Raw genomic sequence first — 12107 nt, 5'->3', positions numbered from 1 at the left:
CCACGTGTCCAAAGCTATATAGCGCGTAATGTATTTTGGTGTTTTAAAAGGCATTACTTTGTTGTAGTCTCACGAGTCCAGTAGTGCCTCCAGCAGGATGTGGCGTAAGTAATCTGCACGTTTGTGCAGGCAAGAGCTGTTTCCGCTTTTCTATGTGTTTGGATTCAGATTTTGGGATGATCTTTTTCGGGGTCAGAGATAAAATACCCGTTTCCTTGCAGTTTTGGGAAGGGGGATCGAGTACATGCAAAATGGTCACATAAAAGCTTAGTTTCAAGCAGTGACGTCTTAAAAAAGAAGAGATGTATGGTTCTGCAGATATTTTGGGCAAATTAACTTTTGCTTACAGCGTAAGTGATAGAGCAAACCAACCGCGTTCGCAGCACACTCCAGCTGTCTTCAATTCTCGCTGGCCCCTTTTTTTAAGGAGCACTGTTTTTCATGCTGTGGCTTTCGTTAAAAACTTTTAATAACACCTTTATGGCAGCATGCTTGTGCTAGTGTGTACTCAACGAGGCTCCTGTTTTTTCGCAGTGATTTTAATATTAGAGTGCTGGCTTGGTGCTGAGAAGCCAGGCCCTCCATTTAAATGCTGATTGCTGAGGCCTTCTGTTGTGACCAAAACCAGGTCCAACCTGATTTGCTGTCCCTCGTGGGAGCCTAGATTTGCATCTGAAGAGCTGCCACTTCCTTCGGAATGCCAGATCAGCACAGGCTTTTGGAAGGAGAATGTTTTGCCGTTCTCCATTTGATGTAAGTGCCACGAGAAGGCCATGTGGCTGACTCCCATTGTACCTGTCAGCATCCGCCCAAATGTCCATTTCCATACCTTCTGTAAACTTTCAGGTTGTGCTTATTCTTGAACACTGTCATAATGTTCATATTTTAATGATTTCAGCTAAAGTTACAGAAGTGGGTCTTTGCCCTGCCTACAAATATATTTCATGTACTAAATAAAGCATGTGTATTGGCCCATCTGTTCTGCCTATTTTCCTGCTGTTTACAGCTCAGTCTGCAGCCACTACAATTCTCACTGTGATTAGATTATCAAAAGAACCACTGACATATGCCAACACAACCACCACTATATTTGCACGCCACCATAATCGTACATCAAAAGAACCCACTTCGGTAAGGTTCACCCACTGTCATGTGCACACTCCCTCTGTCCTTATCCAACACATTCACCATTATCATAAAAAACACAGGACCATATACACACCCAACCACTGGTGTATGCCAAAACACCCATCACAAGTGCACACAACTGCCATCATTAATCTGAACTACTTCTGTCACACTTCCACCAAACCGTCATTATGTCCAGCCATCCCCTGTCATTTGCCAATAAAACCAACTAGATACTGCACACTCCCACCAGGGTACATCCACATAAATGCCATCATGTACCAGCACAATCACCATCATACATCAACAAAAATACACTATGCACCCATTTATCGACCTATGTCCACACAACATTATACAACAACCATCATCATACAAGCAACACCAGATGTCCACACAATTAACCTCATGTTCGCTATAGTACATCCACAGAACCACCATCATAAGCTAACATAGAGAGAAAATAAAATTCCGTAAGAAAGTTGATGGGGAGTTAAAATATCTAATATGTTAACCACTGCTACAAAATTGACAAGCTATGGCAATCTTGAGTTAAGGTGCCTCTTTAACATCATGTTACACCTCTTTATTAGGTGACCTCTTCTGCCAACAAACTCACCATATCACTCATTCAACCCCATTCAACGTAACTTACAACTGCACACCAAGTGTTAAGTCTGCAGAACCACAAGTATGCTCCCATACGTTGATACACCAAGCATTAATGGTCTACACCATCTGCAACAGCATGCACACCATTATATATATATATCTGCACAGCCAGCACTCTATGTCCACATAAGCTGCCCATGGACAACAACACAATCCAGTATGTAATGTTGGAAAGGTTGTGCGCTGTGTGAGGTTGGCTGCTGGTGGAGAGGAGGGGTTGCCTCCGTGTGGGTTGACCACAAGTCCTGACGTGCGGGAGGAGGGCTGGCTTTACGCATTGTAACAAAATATTACTTCCGGTTTAAAAAAATAAAATAGAAATTCACTGGAAAAAAAGCCAAAGTACCATTATAGTTTAGTGAAATGTTCAATAACAACATAGCGTTTTCAATGCTAAAAACTGAAATAAGCCAGTTAGTTATCTCAGGTAACTATAACTTGTGTCCTCGCCAGGCATTGTTAACTTCACCACATATTATATCACTCATTACATCTTCTATACCATCATTGATAAGATCACTGCAACATTTTCAGTTAAATTATTGATAAGAAAGCTGTGCATGGTGGGGAAGTGAGTTATAGTTACTTGAGAACTATGACTGGCAAATTTCAGTTTTTTTTTTTGTTTCAACGTAATGTAACTGAACATTTCACCTAACTATAAGGTTACTTTAACCTTTTTGTTTTTTCAGCAAACATATAAAATCAATCAGGTTTTGGTGTTTTTTTTTTCTTTTCTATTGAACAAAAAGCTGTGGTATAACAACCAATATATTGTAGGGTACCTTAAAATATGCAATTTGTTTTTTACAGTTGCCTGTGAAATACTGATTTCATAATCGTAACAAGAGCCCCCAAAGCACTCTGCTGCAACGTTAACTAAATTCTTAATAAAAAAATGCATATTGTTTGGCTAATTATCTATTAGAGCTAGTAACAACATTTTCTGGTGAAATATCTAAATTAAATGGCAATTGCAGTAAATCTATAATCCTGCCATCAGCACTGCAGGCAGACTAGTATAAATCCACTGACCCTCGCCATTTTTATTTTTCTAATGAACACATTGTTTATTAAAGATAAAACCTAAATAATCTAATTCCAACCAGTTCTCATGTTTAGGTGCACTTTGAAGAAACGTTTTTTTATTAACTACCCCAGAATAAACATGCAATGTAAAACTACATAACGGGTAGCTGTGTAATATGGTCCTATATATTGCCATCTCTTTACAAACCTAGACTATCCTACTTATGCCTTCTACCCCACCCTTGACAAATACTTAAACTCTAATACTAGAGCACTATACAATCTGCCAAGAAATACTCCTGCATCTTACTATCTCCATTAGATTTTCACTAATACGATTCTTGACACATTTCTAATGCCTTCGATGCTGGTCATGGGACATCCCAGGTAATTATCCAGATATATATCCGCTCAAACAACGCAAGTTCAGCTTTTTATCATTTTCTAACCACACTGACATTGTTCTCAGCACAGTTGAGATTCCGCTCATTCACCACCTCGAACTCATACAATGAAACGCTCTTCCACTTGTTAAATGACAGAAACCAAATAGCTTCCTACGCATTTTCCAGTTGAGACTGTAACTTGTAACTGTGATTTCACCTCAACTTCTTATCGGTTGGTGTCCAAAAAATGGGATCATACTCGAGAACTGACTATTCACGCTGAACCTGTTTGCAAGGGCATACTATGCTCCATGGTTTGTCCCTGAACTCTGAATATTAAACCTCTGTGTGTAAATAGTCAACCCTACAAAATGTCTTGCAATGAATTTCATTTCGCTCCATCAGCATTGATATGGATTTCTTCTTTGGTTTGCCATTGCCAATAACAGTCTACAAAAACAGAACTAATTCATCTACCATTAAACAGCTACTTGTAGGTGGGTAGAACACTGAACTTACACCACTGTAGTAACAGTTACACATATTCCTGTTTTTTTTTTTTTGGGCTTAATTTCCTCATGCATATGCCTAATAATTATTTTCTTTGACCCTCAAGGAATTCACTGTCCTTTATTAGTAGAAATGACAGCTATTGAATCGATTGCACTGCTGGATCCCTGAATGAAAGCACATTGTTTCAGGCAGAAGTGACAGCTTTTTAAGTTGCGGGTGATTCTTTGAAAGGTAAGTGATTGATAATATATTAAAAGCCAGGATTTTTCTTGGCCATATAACCTACAGAACTTAATCTTACGACTCTTTTTTTCCCCCATTATTCCTCTTGATGTCTGTTAACCAAATGGGCCACCTTAAACAAAACTCTTATTTTGCTTGCTATTATAGCATGTTTATGTGGCACTTAAGGAAGTGTGAATTAGTTGGGCATGTAGCATTTTCAAGTAATCCTGTCTACCATAGCAAATTCAAGAACGGTAATGTGAGAGACAATCCTCAACTATACAGTTGATCATAAAATGTGACTAATTTTTTTTTTTTTACTGTATTTTCTTTTTGTTAGAATCTGAATGTAACCATGGGCAGTATAATTTTGGTAAAACTCGCCAGTTCTTGATCATCTTTACTTTTGTTGTGTATAGCTGTCAATCACAAACCACCACTTATTTTTATAGCAAGTGTAAAGTAAAACAATTGCATGTTTGAAGATGTTAGGGCTACCATTTTTATCAGGATAAATCCCTTTTCACTAAGAGAGCTTACATCCTTGTAAAGAGTAAATAAGATTCAGAATGGCTGCCCTTTATGTACACTGGTGCTTTAATTGCTAAAACATGCCCAATTCTTCTAGTCATAAAGCTTCAGGCCAAACATGTATAATGTTGATGCAAATCACTTAATCTCCTTGCGCCTAACAAAAATTAATGTGTCCATCTGTAACGAAGCTCGTGTTCATGTAAATCGGTCTGATACCTGAAATCTTTGGGTCGAGTTTGCGCTATATGAAACTCTTTAAAAAAAAAAAAAAAAAAAGGTTATTATACCTAATTCCCCAAACTTCACAAGTTAGACCTTCCTAACCCTACAATGTCCTTCATTTTGCCTCTTATACCTTATTTCTCTTCACTGGGTACGTCTTCCTCATTCCTCTTGCTCCTTCCCTTCCACTCAGTTGCTTCCTGCCAGCATTCTTCAGTCTTAGTCTCCTCTTCAGCCTCCCTTCTCCCCCTCCCTTTAACGCTTCTCTCCCCTTCTGCTCAGCTCTGACTTTTCTGCCTGTAGTCCTTTTTAATACATCCGGTCTTCTTTAGCCTCACCTTTTCTCCCTTTCTGTGCTTCACATACCCTTACCATTCATCTCCCCATTTTGCGTACTTCGTCTATTTACCTGCTGTGACAAACCCGAGCAAAATTGACTCAATGGTTATCGTCGATGGTTTTGGGAAATCCTGCAATATATTTCTACATAATGTAAATCATTTGTATATGTTTTTCTAAAGTGTTTGTTTTTATTCCGTATGGTTAACAAATATGCATTTTTAGGTTGAGCTTTGGCAGCTCGCAAGCGTTGCTGCAAGCAAGACCTTCTGTAATCAATACAACCGCTTTATTCCTGCCTACAATTGGTTTATTCCAGCGTTGAACTTCTTTGCTGCCTCCTGTCGTGTTCCCACTGCCGATGCTTCAATTCCTATGAAAACTCAGGAGCACTGGTAAAGTACAGTGTACTAGGGCTTGCCTTCCTTATAGCCTTTGTGTAAGAACTTTTGTATGTATCTTTATTGATGCTTTTCTTCATTCGCTGCTTCTGCCCGTTTCGATTCCCCTTCTGCTTTGCATTAGAAAGCCGTCCCCCCCACCATTCGGAATTCACAGAAGGCATTTATGAGTCCTAAAGTTAGGAGTCCGAACTTCTGTGAATACCGAAATGAGGAAGTGCCTTCTGTGAATACCAAAATGGTAATAAGTTTAGGATTTTGTCTTTAGTTAGTTCTGTGAATTGGGCCCAATGTTTGCATATGTGGTCCTAGATCATATTATTGTACAAGGACTCTTCTCTCTTAACTAACAGCTGTCTGCAAAAGAGCAATTGGGGAGGGGTCGTAACTCAATGAGAATTTGCGCTACAAATGGCATGCAAATCTGGTGCATAGCCTTAAGTTGGAATTTAATTGCCGCTCTCCCAATAATTAGATCGGGTGCCCTGTTCCTAGCATTTGGTTGTAAGCTCCTATTTGGATTTCTGGTTAGTATGGTAATTTTTTAGACTGTTTTCCAAATAAGAATACTGTAAGTAGAGTTCAGGCTCAACATGGCTGCCTCCATGATGGTTTTGTAATTGAAATCTGGTATTGATTGTTTTCTGTTTGCAGAGGAAGTGTGACCGCGTCTGGGCAACAGCGGCGGTTTCTTCACTTGGACAGGTGAGTCTTCTTTACCTCCTGTCTACCTCTTAATCAATGCCTTGCTCTCCCCATTACCTCTTTGGCCAAGTAACCTTAATGTTAAACTTATGAACCCCTGTAACCATATCTCATTGGGCACACTATATGAAATAAAAGGATTGGAACATTTTAAAGGCAGCCCAGTCCTATTAAAAACCTAAAATAGTGGTGTTAACATGATTCTGATGTATGTTTATTTCTTTTTCCTCCAGACTCTATGAAGTCTTATGTGCTGGGATGAAGGCTGGCCATCACTGGACAACAGCACTATTAGAAGGAAGCTGGCTATAAAGATTTGCAATACTGGAAGAGGACTAAAGAAAACTCTGAATCTAAAAATAAACATTGAAGTTGCTGCCTTTCATTAAGCCTTTTTGTTCTTTTTGTAGTATTCTGGCATTTCTTCCCCTCTTGAACAGTGTCCTGGACTTTCTCTATGTTCTCTTGTTCAGTATCCTTGATCCTGTGGGGCCAAAGGTGTGTTTTATATCAATAAAATTACATGTTAACACAACCCCCATTGATGCTTTTTCATTTAACCTACTTTTTTCAGTCTTTTGCCACTGGTCACCACATTAAACAGCTTCATATAATGCTCTGTAGCTCAAAGTAAGGCAAGTCCCAGTGAGTCAGGAGTATGGGAGTAGCTGCACAAGTTGTTAATCTTATCTGAATGCAAAGTATAACATTGCTGAAGCCACTACTTTTGTATGCATGTGGTATTGCTACAGCACAAAGCGAGCCAAAAGGAATCTAAGATTTATTTTGTACAGTGCCCCCATCTCGCAGTAGAGTTTAAAAAATAATCTTTCCCGAGTAGGAGAATATTGATGTTATAATTGGGCACGGATTTATGGAAGTATTGTTTTTGGTTTGCTTAAGTTTTATAATGCGGACTTGACACACAATCTTTCCAGCATTTATAAACCAGAGCAAATTGGTATTTGTAACAACACTCATCCACATGGGAAAAGTTTTCAGGTTTTTCTTGGAATAGTATTTTTTGTACTGCAAGGGGGCCCTTTCAGTAAAGAACCTAAGCTAGACTCTCGCAGACACCTTTGCACCATAGTGCAAATGCGTGTGCATGGTGCTCGACAGCCTAATGGTGCAGTGGTGCAAGGGAGAGGGTTAGACATGGCACTTTCCTGCTCTCTCCCTGTGATGCAACACAGCAAATTTGGGTGTTATGCTGCGTTAAGTGACACTTTTGAAAATATAGGCCTTACTTTAGAACTCATGGCATTGCAAATAATTCATGGTATTGTATAAAGAAGGCATATTGCACCCAAGAGCCCTGTTTTTGACAGGAAGGTACATTGAGGAGGTGATCCTCTAAATATTTCCAACCAGCAAATCCATATTCCTAAAGTAATAGTGGGACCCTGCAAGGGAATACTGGCAATCGGCTAATGTGCTTGTAACATGGAATTTTTAAAGTGTAATCCTAAATAATCTATGCTAATTTTTGAGTTATCATTAAATCATCCTGGAGTAACCCACACTCATCCTGAAATTATCATTGGACCATTCCAGAGTAATCCACTTCCATCCTAAAGCGGTAATAGGATCATCCAGGAATAATCCACAATCATCCTTAAATTGTCTGGAGCCCATCCTGGAGTAATTCACACTCATCCTAAAGTTGTCAGTTAGTATTCGTGGAGTTGTAAAAGGTAATCACTCCCTGCCAGTGGAAGTCATCAGAACACCATCCTAGAATAGTTTTTGTGATTACAGTAAGAGTCATCAGAACACCATCCTAGAATAGTTTTTGTGATTACAGTAAGAGTCATCAGAACACCATCCTAGAATAGTTTTTGTGATTACAGTAAGAGTCATCAGAACACCATCCTAGAATAGTTTTTGTGATTACAGTAAGAGTCATCCCATTTAAATTTTCGCCCCTGTGGGCAGACTTCAGGATGGTTTGGGATGACGTCCCCAGATAATTGCAGGAGACGTCATCCAATGACTTCAGAATCACTCCAGGATGATCTTCCTTTTTGACCAGGGTAAAAGTCATACTTTTGAAAGCCACAGGAGTTGGAATTGCCTAAATTTAAACACACAGCTATAACTAGCACCATAGAAGAAGAAATAGACCTGGCCTTCAGAGCCAATGTGCAAAAGTGATTCACTACACAGAAAACCAGAGTGATGTGATGTGATGTGACCAGCACATCACTCATGGGCACCACTCAGGGTCACCACCACATCACTCGGGGGCACCACCACATCACTCGGAGGCACCACCACATCACTCGGGGCACCACCACATCACTCGGGGACACTACCACATCACTCGAGGACACTACCACATCACTCGGGGACACTACCACATCACTCGGGGACACCACCACATCAGTCGGGGACACCACCACATCACTCGGGGCACCACCACATCACTCGGGGGCACCACCACATCACTTGGGGGCCATCACCACATCACTCGGGGGCACCACCACATCACTCAGGGGCACCACTCAGGGGCACCACCACATCACTCAGCGGCACCACTCAGGGGCACCACCACATCACTCAGGGGTACCACCATATCACTCGGGGGCACCACCACATCACTCGGGGACACCACCACATCACTCGGGGACACCACCACATCACTCGGGGACACTACCACATCACTCGGGGACACTTCCACATCACTCGGGGACACCACCACATCACTCAGGGACACCACCACATCTCTCGGGGGCACCACCACTTCACTCCGGGGCACCACTACATCACTCGAGGGCACCACCACATCACTCAGGGGCACCACTCAGGGGCACCACCACATCACTCAGGAACACCACCACATCACTCGGGGACACTACCACATCACTCGGGGGCACCACCACATCACTCAGGGGCACCAGTCAGGGGCACCACCACATCACTCAGGGGTACCACCACATCACTCGGGGGCACCACCACATCACTCAGGGGCACCACTCGGGGGCACCACCACATCACTCAGCGGCACCACCACATCACTCGGGGACACCACCACATCACTTGGGGACACCACCACATCACTCGGGGACACCACCACATCACTCGGGGACACTACCACATCACTCAGGGACACCACCACATCACTCGGGGACACCACCACATCACTCGGGGACACCACCACATCACTCGGGGACACTACCACATCACTCGGGGACACCACCACATCACTCGGGGGCACCACCACATCTCTCGGGGGCACCACCACATCTCTCGGGGGCACCACCACTTCACTCCGGGGCACCACCACATCACTCGGGGGCACCACCACATCACTCAAGGGTACCACTCAGGGGCACCCCCACATCACTCAGGAGCACCACCACATCACTCAGGGGCACCACCACATCCCTCAGGAACACCACCACATCACTCAGGGGCACCACCACATCACTCAGGGGCACCACTCAGCGGCACCACCACATCACTCAGGAACACCACCACATCACTCAGGAACACCACCACATCACTCAGGACACCACCACATCACTCAGGGGCACCACCACATCACTCAGGGGCACCACTCAGTCGCACCACCACATCACTCAGGAACACCACCACATCACTCAGGGACACCACCACATCACTGGGGGACACCACCACATCACTCGGGGACACCGCCACATCACTCGGGGACACCACCACATCACTCAGGGTCACGCCACATCACTTGGGGACACCCCCACATCACTCGGGGACACCCCCACATTACTCGGGGACACCCCCACATCACTCAGGGACACCCTCACATGACTCGGGGACACCACCATATCACTCAGGGACACCACCACATCACTCAGGAACACCACCACATCACTCAGGAGCACCACCACATCACTCAAGAGCACCACCACATCTCTCAGGGGCACCACTCAGGGGCACCACCACATCACTCAGGAACACCACCACATCACTCAGGACACCACCACATCAGTCAGGGGCACCACCACATCACTCAGGTGCACCACTCAGGGGCACCACCACATCACTCAGGAACACCACCACATCACTCAGGAACACCACCACATCACTCAGGAGCACCACCACATCACTCAGGGGCACCACTCAGGGGCACCACCACATCACTAAGGAACACCACCAAATCACTCGGAGACACCACCACATCACTCGGGGACACTACCACATCACTCGGGGACTCTACCACATCACTCGGGGACACTACCACTTCACTCGGGGACACCACCATGTAGTGTAGTTCCTATTTTCCTAATAGGCTCTGCGCATTGGAATAACATTAACGATAGTTTAGACGTAGGACTGAGGTAGACTAGGTCTCTATTGACTGTGTTAGACTTAATTTAGGTTTGCCAGCTAGCTCAGTGGTCACTAGAAACTTTCTCGAATGAACAGGGAGGAGTGAACTTCCCTGATTAGACAAGAAGGGATTCAGCTTCTGACAACCGCATAAACATGACAACTTTGCTCCCCCAGAATAAGGAGTATATCTCCAGAGTTGTGTGAAAACAATAGATAGCTATTTCACTCAGTCAGTTGCGCATACTTAGTTTCACCAGAGTGCAGAGAAAGAGAGAGACGGCGTTTTCAATAAAAAGGTGTTATTTATTGAACAGTCTTCTTTCTCATGCAAGTGAAATTAATTGCTATGATTGCAATACTTGTTGTGAAGTAAAGTGCGTACAGTAAAAGGAGTATTACGAAATAATACTGTAAAAGCATTGATATGGTTTCTGAGCCATATGATACTTAAAAGGTGTAAAATATATACAGTTACATACAATGATAAAAGTTTGACTAAACGTACTCAACTGGTGCTTCTAAATACGCCTACCCCGGTGTACCTAACCTAAGCCTAGTACGTGGGAAGGAGTAGATGGGCTGCAGTTTAAGTTAAGTTAGTTTTTGCCAAGTATCGGACCCAAGAATTCTCTAAGAATCTAATCAGCTCCGTACCTTGGTTTTTAGAATGGAGGAGGTCTTGTATCTCGCTCTCAGGACTCGATCTCCCAGTAACCCGTGAGGGTGACTGGAAACACCGGAGCTGGATGTTCTCGGCAGAAGAAAAAGACTTTCTCCGTGCGTAAAATGGGAGGGACGGCTTCCTTCGGCACTCGCATCAGCTGGGCTTCGGATAAGTAGATAGCCGCTCTGCTCCACACCACTGTGTGTTGCTTAAGGCAAGCGCTGGTATATTTATACCTGGAAGGTGCCGTGTTTGACATAAGGTTGGACATAAGACGTCAATTAAAGATGTCACTAAAAACTGACCGTTCTTTCAGTGCTTGCATGAGTTCTAAGACAAATCAAAACAAATGCACGGGGAATTCCCAGGTTGCTGGAGGTTTGGTAAGTTGTAAGAACTCGTTGTGCTTTCTAGGAGTCCAAGGAAGTAGCCTTGCCGCATTTGGTTTGCATTGGCTATTATTAATATATGAAATATTTAATTAGGGTCCTAGTTAAAACACAACAACCACATCACTCGGGGGCACCACCACATCACTCGGGGGCACCACCACATCACTCAGGGGCACCACTCAGGGGCACCACCACATCACTCGGGGGCACCACCACATCACTCAGGGGCACCACTCAGGGGCACCACCACATCACTCAGCGGCACCACCACATCACTCAGGACACACCACCACATCACTCAGGGACACCACCACATCACTCGGGGACACCACCACATCACTCGGGGGCACCACCACATCACTCGGAGGCACCACCACATCACTCGGGGAACCACCACATCACTCGGGGGCACCACCACATCCCTCGGGGACACCACCACATCACTCAGGGGCACCACTCAGGGTCACCACCACATCACTTGGGGGCACCACCACATCACTCGGAGGCACCACCACATCACTCGGGGCACCACCACATCACTCGGGGACACTACCACATCACTCGGGGACACTACCACATC

General features: G+C 44.0%; 1 long non-coding RNA gene across 1 annotated transcript; it reads left to right on the top strand.

Moving 5' to 3' along the window:
- Positions 1-534: 534 nt before the first annotated feature.
- On the top strand, positions 535-6694 carry LOC147700354 (uncharacterized). Its single transcript, XR_015299408.1, has 5 exons — positions 535-753; positions 3832-3959; positions 5368-5443; positions 6104-6154; positions 6388-6694. It is a non-coding gene; the product is annotated as an uncharacterized LOC147700354 (long non-coding RNA).
- Positions 6695-12107: the final 5413 nt, after the last annotated feature.

This window comes from Lissotriton vulgaris, chromosome 8 (genome assembly GCF_964263255.1).
Source record: "Lissotriton vulgaris chromosome 8, aLisVul1.2, whole genome shotgun sequence".
Lineage (NCBI taxonomy): Eukaryota > Metazoa > Chordata > Amphibia > Caudata > Salamandridae > Lissotriton > Lissotriton vulgaris.
Note: the sequence above shows the minus strand (reverse complement) of the source record. Positions and strands in the feature narration are given on the sequence as shown.